General features: G+C 42.1%; 1 long non-coding RNA gene across 1 annotated transcript in view; it reads right to left on the bottom strand.

Moving 5' to 3' along the window:
* Nucleotides 1-18,146, bottom strand: part of LOC148110076 (uncharacterized) — a 295,087-nt gene extending 276,941 nt beyond the window's left edge. Inside the window, exon 1 of the long non-coding RNA XR_015724324.1 lies at nucleotides 18,064-18,146. This is a non-coding gene — a long non-coding RNA (uncharacterized LOC148110076). The remainder of the gene's footprint in view (nucleotides 1-18,063) is intronic.
* Nucleotides 18,147-18,858: the final 712 nt, after the last annotated feature.

An 18,858-nucleotide genomic window follows, 5' to 3' on the forward strand; every position in this document is an offset into this window, starting at 1 on the left:
AGTTACAATCCACACTGATGCTGCAAGCAAACAGCTGGCCAGCAGCAAACCTGCGCGGGCCGTCAAGTGCACCTTCTGTAAACGGGAAACACCTGCTTTACTTCATAGAAGCCACTAGGGTTTCAGTCAAATAAAATAAACACAAGCCTTAAAAAAATTTAAGAAAAATATGCATTCAAAAGGTCACTTTAATGCATGATTGTGTGAACTGAATATTAAAATGGAAACTAAAATGTTCCTGCCACTGTCTGAATATATTGTGATTAGTTACAATCTGAAATTTACACAGTACTGTTTTTCCAACAATTAAAGTTTCTTATTCCAAGTTCAACACATATGTTGAAGCTCTGCTTTCTTTCTCCCAGCAGGATTTTTATAGATGAGCCTGAATTAAGATTAAACAAACATATAACAAACCCATATCACATTTTCAGCTGGAGGGAGAAAAAAAAAAAAGGAAGCCTGAATCAGTCAACACACCTCTATACTTCCGACTAGGCCATAAATGTCAGTTGTTCTACTTCAACAGAAACAGAGGGCCTGTCTCAGCTCTCTATGGAAGCCAAGTGAGATGAGAAACCAGAGAAAAGAGATGATTGTTTCAAAAACTGCAATGCTGGGTATACTTGGAGTTCTCAAAAAGCAGTAATCGCTGAACACCAAATTTTTAGCTATCAAAGAGCCCCTTTCAAGAGTTAAACCTCACCCCACAAGAGCACTTTGATAACATGTGATGTGAATAGAAATGTTTCTATATAATTTCTTTCTTGAAATACTCCAGAGAAAATGCTAAAGCTGGTAAAAGAGAATCATGAAGTGGAAGGGAAATACTGAACAGTAGTCCCAGCTTTCAAAATTCACTGAAATGCATCCTTTACAAATAGCGAACTTAACTTTGGGGTCACACACATTCATGTTGACACGCACCTGAAACAGGATAAAAAGTGCTAAATGGAGTCCATGAATTATTCCTTTAAACAAAACTGTGCATTTGACACATCTCAGATGGAGAAGAACTTCAAGGAGGGAAAGAGGCATGGAAGAAAGAAGAGAAAGGAAATTCCATGGTTTTCAGAATTCCAAATGGCTTTAGTTCAACTTTTATCCTCTAAAACAAAATGACAGTGACTTGTAAGAGACACAGGAAGATCTCACCATCACAACCTCGCTCATGCTTCAGTAACATGTGCAGAGCAGAGAGAAGCTGACCTGGAACAGCAGTGACCTGGCAGCTCCTTTGTGAGTTCACTCCACCCTGTGCCTCAGAACTGGACCATCCCAGTGCCGTTTCAGGGAAACGGTTTTCCCACAACTGAAGGAAAGCAAAGTTCATGTCACCTAACGAACATCACATGGTAACATAGGTAGAATTATCTCCCCACCCCAACACCACCTCCCCACTCCTACTCCTATTAAGAAGCCCACACTCTGTCCGTGAACATCCTGGATCGTGGTATTGCACTGAGACGTTCAGATTCAGAGCAGAAGACAGTTCTCAGAATATTCAGTAATCCCCTGCTTGGCGGGGCAAAATCCTTGGAACAAGAAATCTAGAGGAACAAAAGTCACGTTGAAAGTGTTTTGAAACAGTTGAATTTTGTGTATGTCAAACAGAGGATCATTTGATTGCATTTTGTTTCTTCAAATGCTTGCGGGCAGAACAGTCTGATGTGCCACTTCACATGGGTGTTCCCGACAAGTTCACCCAGTATGAAAATCCACCCCAGGAACTCTCCTCTTCAAAAAGAATACAACCCTCCCATCTACACCTTTTTCTGAGTGTATGTAAGTTAATAATTCTGCACATGTTCCTTGAGGCAGAGGGTATCCCCGAGGTATTAAAATGTTCACCTACCCAAAGATTATGCCCTATGTACCTTTTCAATTACAGTAGATTATTTAGAGAAGGGGACACCGAATGGGCAGATATGGGTGGAGGGCTGGAGAGAGAGTGAAAGGGACTCAGCAGCAAAGGATACACAGCAAAAACCACAGGGCTTCACAGTGGGCCTGTCTGAGCCCCCTGCCTGGCGGGGATGAACAGGCACAGGTAGGACGATTACAGGGGCTGAAGACTCCTATTTCCTACTTCTTAATTGTTTCCCCAAGAGAGCCCAACAGAGACTGGGGAAACAAGAGTGGACCACAGCATGTACCTACAACTGTTCTCAAATTACAATGAAAACAACAGATTTAGGGAAAACACCATCACAGACCCCTCTCAGAATAAACCAGAATAATCTTAAAATCACACATGTGCCACAGCATGTTCATAAACTGTTAAGGTATTTAGAGATCCAGTTCAGAAGCTCTTAATATTTGGGGAGCCATAGACCACTTTAGGGAATATGACAAAAACAATGAGCCTTCCTCAGAAAAATGCCCACATGCACAAAGACATAACACGCTGCCAACAACTTCACATGGTTCAGACGATCTCCGAAGCCGTCTGGATCATGACCAAAAGACATCCGACCCAGCTGCCTCCCACCCACTGCTACCCCATTATAAAATGAGAAAGCAGGGAGCCCAGTGGGGAAAATAATATCTCTAATTCTGAGTAGCCAAAGTTGTCACAGGGCCAAAGCTAGTCCCATTTCCCTCAATTCCTACAGCAGAACTCTTTCTACTGCTTTGTGAATCATTAAATTTCTATCCTTTTTTTAAAATTATCTCACCCCCAAGATACCTTACATAAACATCAGTAGCTTTTGCTACTACTTAAGTCTAAAGAGGCCACCGAGCAAAATGTGAGAGATTGAGACAATTCAACAAGAGCATCCTTGCCTTTATAAACAGATTGAGTTGTTTCTGGTTTTCTTGTTTGTTTGTTTGTTTGTTTGTTTTTAATTCTGGGGTATAAAACATTGTGATGAGAGTTCCCTGGTTACTCTTAAAGAGAGCAACCCATTTATCCATGTCAGACCGTGCTCGAACCGTCCGCCATACACACAAGCATACTCGTCTCATCGACTGCTGGAGGGACATCTTTTGGAAGCAGTTTCATCTTATTCTCATTAGTGTTCAGCTGAGAACTCTGTTCCCTTTCCCTCTCTCAATTCAGAACATGGGCTGCCCTTCCTTCCAAATCAACGGCAAACCTTCCAAGTTGTCATGGGGCCAACCCCCCCACTTGCCACTGACTAATGAATCCTCTGGAAATGCAGGCCTGAAGTGTAAAAAGCTATTTTAACACAAAGGGCCCCTTTAGGAAATGAAGGATTTGGGAGGGCTCTCACAGAACTTCGAAGCATGTAATATATCTTTATCACTTGGCTGGGGGTGCTAACTGAAAGTTATTGTGGACCCATATTTTTTGGATCCCTTTCTTTCTTCACTTTGTAAGAGGAAGGACTAGTCCTTAGAGAGACAAAGATTCTAGGAAAAAGTAGAACACCAGTTGCATAAAAAGAAATTTTTAACCAAGTATGCAGAATGCTAATCTTTCCAAGACTGTTCATTATCTGGGGTGCTGTACTCATTGCCTAATGGGAGAGTCAGCACAGAAAAAGAATGTGGGTCCTATCCCAAGGAGGGAAGGTCCCGGTGCCAGTTCAGATCACTCAAGGCCACCAAGGGTGACTATCCTAAGCCTTTGCCATAACTTACAAGCTCTCACCCAATTCCTACACCCTCTCACCCAGAGGATTTTCACAGCTGGGAGATTGCACACAGCAGAGCCCCCTTTTGGGGACCCCTTAAGAGACATGTGTTAAACTCCAGAGTCTGATTTGGGTCCAAAGGGCCAGCTGAATTCAGGAAGCTGCAAGAGATGTGCCCATCCTTACCACCTCAGAACAGCCTGAAGACCAAAACACTCTGACATCAACCTCACTTCTGACCTGGAAGAGCCAGCAGATAGGCTGGTGCTGGCCCGTATCTGGCAAGGGGCAGAAGTGTCTGTGGCAGGCCTTCCCAGCAGCACAGGGGAGAAGAGCCGGTTTGGCTCCTCTGCACAGTCACCTGGTGGTGTGCATTCGAATGGTTCCTGGAGGTGCCAGCCCTGGCTCATCTTCCTGGAGCTCTCACTAAGCTAGCCACAACCTCACTAAAGAGTATTTAAAGACCCAATCCTCAGCTCAGAGGGCTTGACCTCCATGAACATCAAGCCCACCCACTGTCGCCTTCCCCATTCTGCCTGGGTGATCATCTCTATCGGTCCCACTAGGTTCAAAATCCTGGACCATCTACCTCTGTAGGCGCTCTCCCTGTGTGTTGATACAGTATAAACTGTATGACCCACTCCCTTAAGGACCTTCCCTTTTCATTCTTAAGAGTCCATTTTTGGCAATTCCACTTCTACATATAAGCCCAAAAGAACTGGAAGCAGGAACTCAAAGAGGTATTTATACATCCATGTTCAAAGCAGTATTATTCACAACAGCCCAAAGGAAGAAGCAACCCAAGGGTCTATTGATGGATGAAAGAATAAGCAAAATGTGATACATACCTACAATGGAATATATTCCACCTTGAAAAGGAAGGACATTCTGACACATGGCTACAACATGGATGAACCTTGAGGACATTATGGTAAGTGAAATAAGCCAGACACACAGGGACAAATCCTGCATGATTCCACTTATATGAGTTACTTAAAGTACTCAAATTTATAGAGACAGAAAGCAAGATGGTAGATTCCAGGAGCTGGGTGGTGGGGAAAAGGAAGTGAAGAGTTATTATTTAATAGGTACAGAGCATCAGTTTAGAAAGATGACAGAGCTCTGGAGATGGACAGTGGTAATGGCTACGGAATATTGTGAATGTATTTAATGTCACTGAACCATATAGTGCCAAAGAGTTAAAATGGTACATTTTCTTTTTTTTTACAATAATATTTTTTTATTATATTATGTTAGTCACCATACAGTACATCCCTGGTTTTTGATGTAAAGTTCCATGATTCATTAGTTGCGTATAACACCCAGTGCACCATGCAATACGTGCCCTCCTTACTACCCATCACCAGCCTATCCCATTCCCCCACCCCCCTCCCCTCTGAAGCCCTCAGTTTGTTTCTCAGAGTCCATAGTCTCTCATGCTTCATTCCCCCCTCTACATTTTCTACGTGTTTTACCCCAATTAAAAATGTTTTTCAAGATTCTGTTTTTGGAAGCAAAACAAAACTGACAAAAAATAAACCTAAGTGTCACCTTTTTGGAGCATATGTGCTGAATGCAATGCTATCAAAATTGCAGACAGAAGTCACTTCTTAGGCTTTCCTTCACTGTTCACTCCCCTGTTGTGCCTCAACAGCTGCCCTAAAGCTGCTGGTGGCTCCTGAAAGCCTTGGAGGCAGTGACATGGCTCTGGGAGACAGTGCATCCCTGTGGGCCCTGGAAGATGTCATCTTTCCTACGTGCTCCTGCTGAAATGATAAGTATTCACAGCGTGATATTCTGAGAAAAAATTACATAAAAGCAATTTTCCTCAGTACTATTTCTGGACCTTATATGACTCACTCACTGCCTTCCGAAGTGCTTGCATTGCTAATAAGGGCTTTCAATGCACAATACAGCAAGACTCCTTCAATATTCTATTGGCACAAAGAATAAAGAAACTGCTGTTTCATTCTTAAGTTCATCCTGAAAGGTTAGAGATAACTCGATGGAAGAATCAACCACTCACATAGATAAGTACTTCATCTACAAAGCCAACCACCTGAGAAGCACTAACTCTGTGCATCTAGAACCCCCACGCCTGCTTCAGTAACGTTTCATGCTTGTAAGAGCTGGTCAGGCCAGTCATCAGAGTGACACATTCCTTAGAGATAGGTCCAGCTCACACGTGCAGAAGGCTGCACTGAGCATGACCAGTGATATTTATAATGACAACCTGTATACCTGCTATGAGTTCGAAGGACCTCAAGGCTGAAAGTCTCCTAAAAGATGAATCAAAAGTCACCCTAGATGGACCAGGGCCATAGTCTAAAAACTTCTCACACACAGGCTGTTCACAGGACAGCCCATTACCAAAGGCACAAATAAGCATCTGCCTTCTTTCTATCTGCCTCCCTGGAGGAGTGAAGTCAACACGCACGTGAGGCCACGGTGAAGAGTATAAGCACCTTCCCATGCAGAATTCCATCAGCCCCCTTTGCAGAAACAAGCAAACAGAGACATACCGAGACACTAAAGAGTGTGATGCAAGGCAGCTTCTAGGAGCTTCCAGACTTGCTTTGCTTCCCCCACTCCACTTATATTTTAAATCCTCAAAACTCAAGCAGCATCCATCTGCTAAAAGGTACTTAGATCCCTTGGCCTATTCAGTGAAGAGACACAAGACCAGGCAACAACCATCCAAAAAGAGGACACCTTCCTCCTCCTCCTTCCTCTGTAAATGACCTATATGACAGACAAGCATCTTATCACGAAAGAAGCAAATTACCGTTTTTCAAAGTGAACTTCCACTTCCAGTTAGTTCCCCTGGCAATGGGCTGCTTTCTTCTCATGTCCACGTGGACACTGTCCTATTTACGGTTTTCTCACTCTTCTCTCTGGATAATCTGCCACTTAACAGAACATCATTTCAGGAGTCATTTCTGCCACTGACACCGAAGCTATCCTCCCCCCCCCCTCCCCCATGTCTGCTGAATTCTAACATCATCAGAGAAAAGGCCAATACCAGAGATTAGGTCCAGTTCCAGAGAAGTTCAGTAACTCGCCCAAGGTCACACAGCTTAATTACTGACACATCCTGAGCGGCCTATCATTTTTCTTATCACTCTTATCCCTAATCTCTCACTCAGTGCCTGAATGTTAGTCATTCAATCACTATTTGATAATAATAAATGAATGCTTGTCATATTTTACATGGAACCGATCATTCTGCTTCTTGATGCAAGGTAAGAAAGGGAAGAGAAATGCAAACTCTTATTAGTATTCACCTGACCAGCAAATGAGAGGAACAGAGGCCTGGGGCTAAAGGTTCTGAGGGTGCACTCCATCTCAGTCCGACAGCGGCCTTTCCTGTCACCTGCACGTCTAGGTGCGATCGCGCTCTGTGTAGCTGGTGGATGGGCATCACGTCTGGCCTTTGATCTTGTGCGGGGCAATCGTGAATTTATGTGTGCACGCACACGTGGGCGTGGATGTGTTGGAGAGAGAGAGGGCAGAGACAAAAGCGCCATGACTCACTTGAGCAGGTGGGTAGGGCGGGTGCAGAGAAAGAACAGGAGTGTGTACCCAGAACGGCGGTTCTAGGCCAGCGCGTCCCTCCGCAGCAAGCAGTGTGACATAAGCCATCACATCACATTTACAGGTGACAGTAAAGCACAGCAGAGCAAATTCTTTGTCACTGTTATGAAATCCCAAACCCCATCAGTCCCCTTACCCTCTAGACTAGGAAAACCTGAGCCAAACTCAAGGCTGTCTCCACCTATCTGTGAGTAAGTGGAACACACAAAAGCTGCTTCCCTGGTGTTGAAAATGACTCTGAACTGGCAACAACTATTAACAGCAAGAACAGCACAGGGCTGGACTCTCTCTGGGGCCATGGACTGTTCCCTGGCCTACTGGAGACTCAACTGGGCCTTGGGTCCTCTGTGTGTCTAGGCAGAGGAGGCTGAGGCCTCGCTCACTTGCTGAAGTTTGGCACATGAATGATAAAGCTTCTGAGCATTTTCAGAGGCCATGTGTCATCTGACTGAAGAATGATACTATGATTTTCAATCTAATTTACCATAAACTGTACTTCAAAATCCTTTCCAAACCTCAGTGCATTAAAATCGACAAAAGTGTTCCCTTCTGTCTTCCATTGCCAAAGAATATCAGGGAGAGGCCACTGTTGGTGCAGTCCTATTCTCTGCCAAAGGGATGACAAACAGTTGTAAGCTTATCTCCCAGCTCTTTTGTAAGGACAGAATCAATGCAGACAAAGGCGAGAGGGGGCCCTTTGTGACCCACTCTCACGTTTTCTTATGCCTCTATATTTCTCTTTTATTTGAGGTCATGGGGCCTTGAAATCCTCTGAGCAGAAGTAGTAAAATTAAAAGCATGTTAAAGGTGGCTAAGACCTAAGGAAAACAAAAATTACAAGTTGTGGTTAAATTCTCACAAGGAATGTTATCCAAAGACCTTATCACATTTTCAAGTACAGAATTACGTCTGACACATAGATGTTCAAAAGTATTTCTTTCATTTAAAGCTTCACAAAAGCAATATATCACAGTGGAAATGAAAAGACATTAGAGAAAGGTTTTCTTCTATGCAGAGACATGAGCAGAGAAATGGACAAGACAAAGCTTTTAAGTGGGCTCTGCTGGGCGCCCAGGCTGGCTGAAGTAGCACCAGCAAAACCTCAGATGGCCCCATCAGCATGCTGACATTCAGTGACTTTTCACACTTCAAAATCTATCACAAGCTTATCTCACTCAAACTACTACAATCCTCAACACCAACAAAACTCTCAGTACAGGTGGGTAAGAAGGAACAAAATGTTTTAAAACCACAATGAACGTGAGAAAAAATGGAAGCCAAAATTAAAAAAAAAAAAAAAAGATGTTTGAACTTGAACATATGGTTCTTTGCAGACTTTTCAACCATTCTACATCATTGTATATCGCGGTGGTAGGGAAATAAGGATGGCCTCAGAGAGCACATGAGAAAACTAAGACCAGGTCTAGGGCTTCTGACCAAATGTCAGGCCCTTAGATCTGGAAGGAACCCTCACATACCTGCCCTTTCAAATTCTAAGTGGCATCCAAAAATACTCTAAGACAATGTTTAACACCCACAGCCCATGGGCCAAATCCAGCCTACTACCTGTTTTAACATGGCCTACAAGCTAAGAATGGTTTTTAAAATCAAAAGAGCATTTTATCAAAAGTAAAAATAACATGAAATTAAAATGTTTCAGTATTGATAAATAAAGTTGTATTGGAACATGGCCCACTTGTTCATTCACATGCTGCTTGTGGCTGAGATTTAGTTACAATGGCACAGTTGAGTAGCAGCAACAGCTATCTCATGGCCCACAAAGCCTAAGATATTCACTATCTGGCTAGATATAAATAAAGTTCCCCATCTTTCTCTAAGATCACAGGAGGGAAAGAGCAAAGAACAGGGAACATTCTGGGTACCTCTTCCCAGGACCATGAGGAAAGAGACCTGTTTTCCCTATTAAAGATTCCCTCACCAAGGTAGGAACCTGGACACCATGTTGCTCTTAGATGCTAAGGCCTAAGACAAACAACTCTGTCATAGGATTCTGACCCCACTGTTCATTGCCAAGGTTGTGTAGTCGTTACAGTAAATGATCTGCACATTTTCCACTCCTACACTCAAGTTGCCCAGGCTTCCCCTATTATCTCAGGGTAAAAAACAGACTGTAATTACACGAACGTGTCATTACATCAGCTAAACACTGAGGAGGAAAAAAGAGGCAAATGGTCTCCCAGTTTGAGGCACTGGGCTGAGTATCTGTCAGACCTTCTACACATCTCCCAGATCAGACCTCTGGACTTGCTTTATTGATTAAAGAACCTTCCCAAGATGATAATTATTTGGACCAAATTTAACGCTGCCCTCTTTGTATAATGTTCAGATCAAGTGTCAAGCAAGTCTGGATCACGGGAGAGTTGGCATTTATCTACTGACCATCCCAAAGAGCTTCACACCCAAGTAGTCAGTGCTTCTCAGAGCTCAGAGAATGTTGCCCCATTTGAGGGGACAGTGGGAAGACAATGTGGGATTGTTGGCCAACAAGTCTGATTCATCCCTTTGTTAAAATGAATCTGGAAAGCTGCTGCATCTGTGTGTGCTGGGCAGTCAGCACAATTACCATTGTTTATAGCCCTGTTTGTTGTGGCTGCTCCATGCGCACAGATTTGGCGAGGGGAGAGATTTCCATATTAAAGTCATTCTTCTGAGTGTTTGGTGGTTGTGTCTCCAGTTACATAAATCTTTGCCTACCATGCTCCTGGACTTGACAGCCCAGCTTGCAGTGATTTGGAGATGGGGTAGCACATAGAGTGGCCAGTGTCTTGAGTGTGAGGATGAACAGTCATCTTGAAATGAAGGGAAAAGGCCAAAGGAGCACTTGGACATGGAGGACATGCCAACACAGTTCTAGCTTACAGCATGAAGTTTTCCAAGAAAAAGCATTCCAAGAAATCCAATCCACACTTTGGAAATGCTTGAATTCTAAGTCTCAAATCAAAAGTTCTGAATCATGGAACTTTACATCAAAAACTAGGGATGTACTGTATGGTGACTAACATAATATAAAATTATTAAAAAAAAAAAGTTCTGGGGCGCCTGGGTGGCACAGCGGTTAAGCGTCTGCCTTCGGCTCAGGGCGTGATCCCGGCGATCTGGGATCAAGCCCCACATCAGGCTCCTCTGCTATGAGCCTGCTTCTTCCTCTCCCACTCCCCCTGCTTGTGTTCCCTCTCTCGCTGGCTGTCTCTATCTCTGTCAAATAAATAAAATCTTTAAAAAAAAAAAAAAAAAAGTTCTGAATCTCTTTGGGAAGGAAGGGAAGGTGGGACGGAGGGACAATGGGAGGGAGGAAATGAGTGAGTGATGTTTTTTTGGTATGCCAAACTGGGTACGCTAAATTATGAGGACGGGGGGGGGGGGCAGCCATTTTGTAGCATATACACACCTCCTAGTTATTCAATCAAACACTCATCTAGGCGCTGCTATGAAGGGATTTGCAGGCTGAATTAAAATCCTTAATTCACTGACTTTCGGATTATCTTGGTAGGCCTGGTTTAATCAGTGGCAGCCCTGTGAGGAAGACTCGGGCACTCCCTGAGCCATCTTCCAAGGTGCATCTGATTTACCATTGCTGTGCCCGCACAGGAGCTTTCCTCCCTGCCTACCTGTAACAGCTTCCAACTGTGCCTGGGGGATCCTAGCCTGCTCTCCATCTCCCCCCCGCCCGCCCCAGACTGTCTGCCCAGGGATTTCAGTTTGCACAATCATTTAAACCAATTCCTTCTGGTAATATCTATCTCCTACCATTTCTGCTTTTCCAGTCAAACCTGACTCATACACAGCGCAAGCTAGTCTGGCCATGCAAATCAGCACAAGATCACTGGCCCATGGCATTATAAACTTCACCAGCAAAGTTGTTCCTAACTTTTTTCTACCTCCACCCAATCTAAGGGATACACCACTTTTCTACCAAAATCATGGCTCTCTCAGGATACTCTTTTCAGTAAGGCAGTCAGTAGGGAACTGCAGCAGAAACTCTAGATATTCTGAGGTAATGTTATCTTCCTTTCACACCTCAGCTGAGACTCTCTGCAACAAAGTGCCTCTGTGGGGCAGGAACAGGCACTTGGCTCTCATTTCTTTCCTTGATATCATGTTCACTCAAAGGTGTAGCCAGGTAGGAGAATGTCAGAACCTGCCAATGACTGAGTCGTCAAAGAACAACAAATCTTGATTCAGCACAAGCTTTTCTCTATTTTCCTCACTTCCATATGAGGAGGAATGATTAGGCCTCACCAGGGCATTATTTGTTTGTTGGTAACTCCTTAAGTTATCTAATCAGGAAATTATCTGTTGAAAATTTTTCCAGATAATCTGCATCCCACCAATCCCACTTGGCCGTGGGGCAGAAACGGAGAGGGTAAAGGTTTGCATGGTAAGGTAGGGGAGCATCTGGCCTTCAACACCCATTCTTGGAGCCTCAGGTTCCCGAGGGAAGGATGCACAGGGCCTCTCAGTGGTAGAAGAGGAGTGGGATAAAAGAAGAGAGAAGGATGGCCAGGGATGGAGAAGAGCCCCATTCCTTTCAGCTTCCCCATCCAATTTCCAGAAGGCCCTTCCAGGGGGGCCTCAGAATCCAGGTGTAGGCCTCTGAAGCTGGAAATTCTTAAGTTTGGTGTTATGTTCACGTCAGGTACAGTGATAGCAGCAGGCCCTTGGAATCACCATTTAGGAGTTTTCTGCTTATTGCTTATGTCAGAAAAGACCAAGAATAATTTGACACATAAGTACTGTGTTTTTAATGACGCACTCATTTAAAACCTTATGTGTGGTAAGACCCAGGGCACACATTTCCTATCAAAATCCATTAACCCTGTTGTTCTGCATCAGACAAAGCACAGGATTGCAAGTGACAGAGTAATCACTGAAAATAACATTTGTTCCTCCTTCAGGAGCCCTGCTTGTGTGGACACCCGTGGGCTAAACTTGCTACCTCACTCAGTAACATTGCAGAAACAATATTTTTATATTTTCTTTATGAAAATGCTTTATTTTACAGAACCTCTATCTTTAGCAAAAACTATTTCTTTGGGACAAGACTATAGGATAGTATCAATTTATAATTGAGAACAAACTTTTGGCTAAGATTGAAGATTTTTGCTTGGCTGGATCAAATTTCTGGAAAGTTTTTTAAAAAGGAAAGAAAGAAAACATCTGAGACAAGGCACTCCTTTGTGTTTAGTTGATTCAAAATCAACTTTATATCAAAGGAGGGAGAAATGAAACTGATCATGTTAATACAACTCCTGAAAGAGAGCATTTTTACCAATTAAAAATATATTTGTAAACAGATATTCACCCACATACACACATACACACACACACACACACACACACACACACACACACACACACACCCCTATATGTCAGGCTCACCAAAAGTGACAAAAGTGCTATGTTCAGACAACTAGCCTTTCACATCTTTCAAAACTAAAAAAAATTAACATGATTACAGAAATAATTCCTAAGACAATTAACCTCAATCAAGTTTATGAATGTTCTTATAAAACAGGCATTGTGTCTGATTAATGTATTTGTGAACCAAAAATTGAGACACAGTGTCTGACACATGGAATTTGCAGGGAAAAGGATGACAGTTGCAGGAAATCCTGGACATGTGGTTGCTGTGATGATGCCACATGTAAAACAGCACCAATTCTTGAAGTTCTTCATTTGCAAAAATTATGTTCCACTAATTCCTTATATCACGCCACCCTCAAGGGCCTAAAATATTATTGGCCATGCAGCAGGGCTCAATATGCATGGAAGGTACTTTATGGTTTACAAAATATTTTTACATTCCTTATTTTATTTAATCATCAAAAGTACCTTGAGGAACACCTGGGTGGCTCAGTAGGTTGAGCATCTGGCTCAGATCATGATCTCAGGGTGATGAAATTGAGCCCCATGTTGAGCTCCCCACTCAGCACAGAATCTGCTTGACATTCTCTCTCTCCCTCTCTCTCTCTCTGCCCCTCCCCCCATGCTCACTCGCACTCTCTCTCTTTAAATAAAGGGGCGCCTATGTGGCTCAGTTGGTTAAGTATCTGCCTTTGCCTTGGGTCATGATCCCAGGGTCCTGGCATCAAGCCTCGTGTCAGGCTCCCTGCTCATCAGGGAGTCTGCTTCTCCCTCTCCCTCTGACCCCTTCCCCCTGCTTGTGCACTTTCTCTCTCTCCTTATCTCAAGTAAATAAATAAAATTTTAAAAAAATAAAATAAAATAAATAAATCTTTTTTGTCTTTTAAGTGCTTTGAAATGAAAGCAAAGAAGCTGTTGGGGCACCTAGGTGGCTCAGCCCTTAAGGATCTGCCTTCGGCTCAGGTCATGATCCCAAGGTCCTGGGATCGAGCCCCACATCGGGCTCCCTTCCCGGCCCTGCTTCTCCCTCTCCCATTCCCCTTGCTTGTGTTCCCTCTCTCGCTGTCTCTCTCTGCCAAATAAATAAATAAAGTCTTTAAAAACAAAAAACAAAAACAAAAAACAAAGAAGCTTTTATGACTATATCCGTTCTATTGGGGGAAGTACTATTAAATTTTCCATTTTATCATCACAGGAAAAGAGACTTGATGTGAAAGGTAACATAAACAACAAGTGGCAGAGCCAAAACTCCAACACTCACTGATTAACAAATTGACTGATTCGAGGAATTGCTCCCTGTTACCTATGTTATTGGCAAATATAAAAACTGAAACACTTTGTTGACGTGGTTGGATGTGCAATCCCAGGTACACTGGCTCTGAGCACACACTGGGACAAGCTCTCTGTGAAAGAATTTGGCAGTATACACGACAACCCTTTAAAACATTCCAATTTTCCCCAAAACCCCAATTCTAGGAGGCTTCCCTAAATGCAATGCCATGTCCAACAACGGTTGACTGACTAAATTATTTTGCATCCATACAACAGAACACTCTGTGGCCATTAATAATTTATCTTCAAATGATATTTAAAGACAGGATAAAAAGCTCTTGATAAAATATGAAGTGACAAAACAGGATAGGAACCTTGACTGAAGAATGCATTTTTAAAACTAAGAAACAAGGCAATACAACAAAATGTTGGCAGTAGTGATCTTTGGGTGGCATGCTATGGGTGACTTTTATTTCCCTTTATGCTTTTCTTTATTTTCAGATGTTCCTATGATCAGAAAATAGTCCTCCTCCCCAGCACTGAAATAAAGAAGGTGCCTAGGCCTGACCACTCTAGGATCTTGAGTACCAGTAATTTTCAGCAAGTGAAATCATAGCCATAAGGATGTTCTATGATGAGAACTGGCACAGATGACATGAGGATGAGAGGCCGTACAGGGGACACTGGAGCCTCAGCAGCTCCAGAGCAGTGGGTAATAAGGAGGGAATGCAGGATGGGCGCTGCCAGGGCAGGGAGAGCTGGAGGGAGTCAGTGCTCTGTTTGCCTCCAGGCTAGCAGAGTATAAGAGGCTATGGAAATGCAATTGGAGGCCATGATGGAATGAGCCAGGAAGGGGAAGCTGAATTATCTCTAGGCTTTCCTGAGTCCGAGACAACATACCCTAGAGACATTATCAAGTTGGCATCTCAGGAAAAAAGTATAGGAACTGAGTAGTAGAGAAATGAGCGGGAGACTCCTTGAGCAGTTCCATCCTCCTCAGCAGTTCCATCCTCCTCAGCTTTTCCAAATCCCGAAGATGCCCCCTGAGACAGTGTTCTCTAAATCCTGACAAGCAGGCTCCTAGGCCTTCCCCTTACATATTCTGAATAAGAGAGAACTGAGAAAAGGAAACATACTCAAAGCTCTGTCTCTCACACACATCCCTTCACTACTCCCTTTTGTACCCACTGACCTTCTGCATACCTCGTAGCTACTTCATTCTTCCCACTCCGCCACTGGCCACCCCTGGTTCTTCATCCCTTGTGTGACCTAAACTATGTATGGGGTTGGGGGTGGGGGTCCTCTACTAAGTACTTCATAGATTCTTAGCCATAAGCTCTACCAGCCCATAGATACTTCCCTATCAATGGAAGGGAGCTTCACCTTCTGGGTCTACAAGACAAGTGAGGTCCAAAATGGAAAGGATTTTGCCATCCACTTGACAACTCTGCCCATACCAAGACCTTTTTCCATGGCACTGAGTGCGAGCAAAGAGATATTTTGTTTGATAATAAGCAAGGCAAAATTAGACCAGGCCTCCCCAGACTTGCCATATCAAGAGAATAGTGTGGTCAAAAGCCAGTGGGGTCAGGTGAAGCTATCGCCTATGCCTTAGAATGCAGTTCAACATAATACATGGAGAAAACTTGCTTCAAATCCCTGCTGAGAGTATTATCTTGGACAAGCTAATTCATTTATCTAAACTTTGATTTCCTTACCTTTTAATGAAAAAATACGAACACATTATATAGATGATGTAAGAACGACTATGAGACAAAATGTATAAAGTATATTTAAATACAGTTTCTAGAACACAGAATTTATCCAATTAACGGTGGCATATAGGAAGGTAGATGCAAAACAAGGACTGAAATCCAAAACTCTTACACAAACACCCCTCTTTCCACTATACCATTCTTTCCATTTGTTGTTGACTTTTTTAGGAAAATTAAGGAGGACTGAAAGGCTAGATGATAGTTCATATCTTCACCATGTTTGTTTGTGGTTTTGTTTGATAGTCATATTAGAGAAGAAGACTTATACACACAGAGGTCAACTTAGTGACACATTTGAAGATTAAAGGGGATAGGAAATAAAACACAATACATAAGATAAAAAATATAATACATGAAGTTTGAGAACACTTCAGAAATAAGTAGAGTTAATAATGTGTATCCGGGTACGGGTGAAACCACACTAACTAATATGAGAACCAAAAACAGATATTGTAAGAAAACTGTAGATCAATATCTTTCATGAACAGAGATGCAAAAACCCTTAACAAAACATGAACAAATTGCACTAGCAATATATAATACAGTAATATATCATCACCACGTGGGATTAATCCCAGGAAGGAAAAGTTGGTTCAACATTTGAAAGTCAATCAGTGTAGTTCACTGTCAGCAAACTAAATAAGAAAAACCATAGCATCATTCCAATAGATGCAGAAATAGAACTGACAAAATTTTATACCCATTCATGATAAAAACTCTCAGCAAACTAAGAATTGGAAGGAACTTCCGCATATCCACAAAGGATATCTATAGGAAACCTACAGCTAACAGTACACTTAATGTTGAAAGAATGAATGTTTTTTGACTTGGGCTAGGAACAAAGCAAGAAGGTTAACTCTTATCATCCCTACTCAACATTTACTATAGGTCCTAGCCAGTGCAATAAAGAAAGAACAATAAAACAAAAGAAATAAAAGGCATCCATATTGGAGTGGAAGAAAGTAAACTGCCAGTATATCCAAAAAACATGATTCTCTACACAGGAAAATCTTACAGAACTCACACACACAAAAACAGGCTACTAGAACTAATAAGTGAATTTATTTAGCAAGGTCTCAAAATACTAATATTTTCTAAAAACTATAATTTCCATACACAAAAAAATGAATTATAAATTGATTTTAATTATAAATTGAGAAATTTTGAAGTGGATTTATAAGAAGACCTAAGTAAATGGAGAGCTAAAACATGTTCAGAAAACTGAAGACTCAGTATTGTTAAGATGCCAATTCTCTCCAAATTCAGATACAATTTCATGGCAATCCCAGTGAAAATCCCAGAAGACCTTTTTTGAAAAAATTGACAAGGTGATTCTAAAAGTCATATGAAAAAGCAAAAGACCTGAAAAAGCCAAAACACTTTTGAAAAAATGAGAAAAAAGGTCACTGTTTTAGCAAATCTAACTTGTCCTCCTTTGTGTCTCCTTTACTCTCACATGATTACTATACTCACAAAACTTCTGACATGAGATATGTGGGTTTTCTCCATACCAAGCAATTCTTGGCAACACTAGCTAGGTATCCTACAATTTAATTCAACTCCAACACCATCTACTTGGAGATAGCATCAGATCCCACAGGTTAAGAGCTCAGACTCACAAGACAACCCCTCCCCCAGCCTCCCACTTCAGATGCCAATCACAAGTCCCACATTGTCACCTACAGATATAACTGACCAGCCATAAAGTAGTGTTCCCACAATTTCTTCCTTGGGTTCAATAATTTGCTATTAATAATAGTCAAAATCTGGAACCACCCAAGTGATGATCAACTGGAAGACAGATCAATTGTGGTACATGTATATATTGGAACACTACTTGGTCATAAAAAAGGAACAAACTACAATACATAAAACAACATGGATGAACCCCAGAAACATTACTTTGTGTGAAAGAAGCAAGATACAAAGGGCTCCTATTTTCATGACAGTGTGCCGACCTAACCTATAAAAAAAATTCCATCACCTCTTTTCTATCTCCTCATTTTTGCCCCTTCTTTGCCAACCTGGTCTATAACAATGTAATAACCAAGTTCCAACTTCAGACTCTTTGAAGCCAGACAGACCTAGGGTGAGACCCCTTCTCACTTTACCATCTCCATGTGAGCTGAACAAGTGAGTTCTCTCTGAACTTCCACCATCACACCAAGTGGTAAGCCTGCCAGAGAGGGAAGCAGAACCACACCAACTGCATCAGACTGCATCAGAGCCTACTGCTTGCCCAGCCAAGAGCCGTTCTCCCTTCTTCCTTAGTAACAGACACCTATACAGGTAGACATTGCAATGTGCCCAGTGAAAAACGACACTTACAAATCTCCCTTACAGACAGGCAGGCCGTGAGATTTAAGGAGAAGTTATTGGGGAATGTTTCAGGGAAAGACCCTGAAAAGAAGCTGATTACAGGTGCCTTTACCTACCTCCTTTCCTCCCTCCTCGTGTCTGCAAGGCAGAAGTGATGGATGGAGCTCCAACAGCCATCTCCTGACAGTGAAGTGACCTTGAATATAGAAGGCACACAATAAGGATGGAGGAATAAAAAAGACAGAAGCAGCCTGGGTTCCTAATGATGATGGAGGCTCTGTACTAGTCCTGGACTGCTTGCTTCTGTTTTACATAAAAGGGACAAAAAGGGTCTTATTCTGTTTAAGCCATTGTTATTTTGAGTCTCTATTAGTAGGAGTCAAAAGCAATTCCTAAATGACTCAATGATCTAATTAACTTTATAAAATGATATTGAAAACTAGAAAGTTAAAAATAAAAAACTGTTCATAGCTTGATTTTTCCCTGGTTTAGCTGACAATAATTTACAGATCTCATAGATGATTTCTATTATTTTAATCCACTAATGTTTGCTTTTTTTTTTCCGAAAATGGATAGAAATGTACAAGTTATAAGTCACACCACTCTGTATGCCCAGAACTGTAGGAAAAGAGTATGCAGCCCTGTTACTTATTCCAAATCAGGGCTAAGTTTCCTTAGCTGCCAAATTACTAACTCCCCCATCCTCTTACATTAATACTCAATGAATTCAAAGAGCATCAAAACACTTAACTATGTAATTTTGCATTTTATAGATTTATTTGGACTCTAAAGAATTCAGACAGTTCTCTTTTGATAATCGAAACATCATTAAATGTACAAAATGGGTATGAGAGATCCAAGTTCTAAAACCTTAATTAAAAATAAAAAAGGTAAAGCCCCACATGAGAGAA

The sequence above is a fragment of the Ursus americanus genome, chromosome 5, assembly GCF_024610735.1.
Source record: "Ursus americanus isolate L20-20 chromosome 5, mUrsAme1.1.p, whole genome shotgun sequence".
Taxonomy (NCBI): domain Eukaryota; kingdom Metazoa; phylum Chordata; class Mammalia; order Carnivora; family Ursidae; genus Ursus; species Ursus americanus.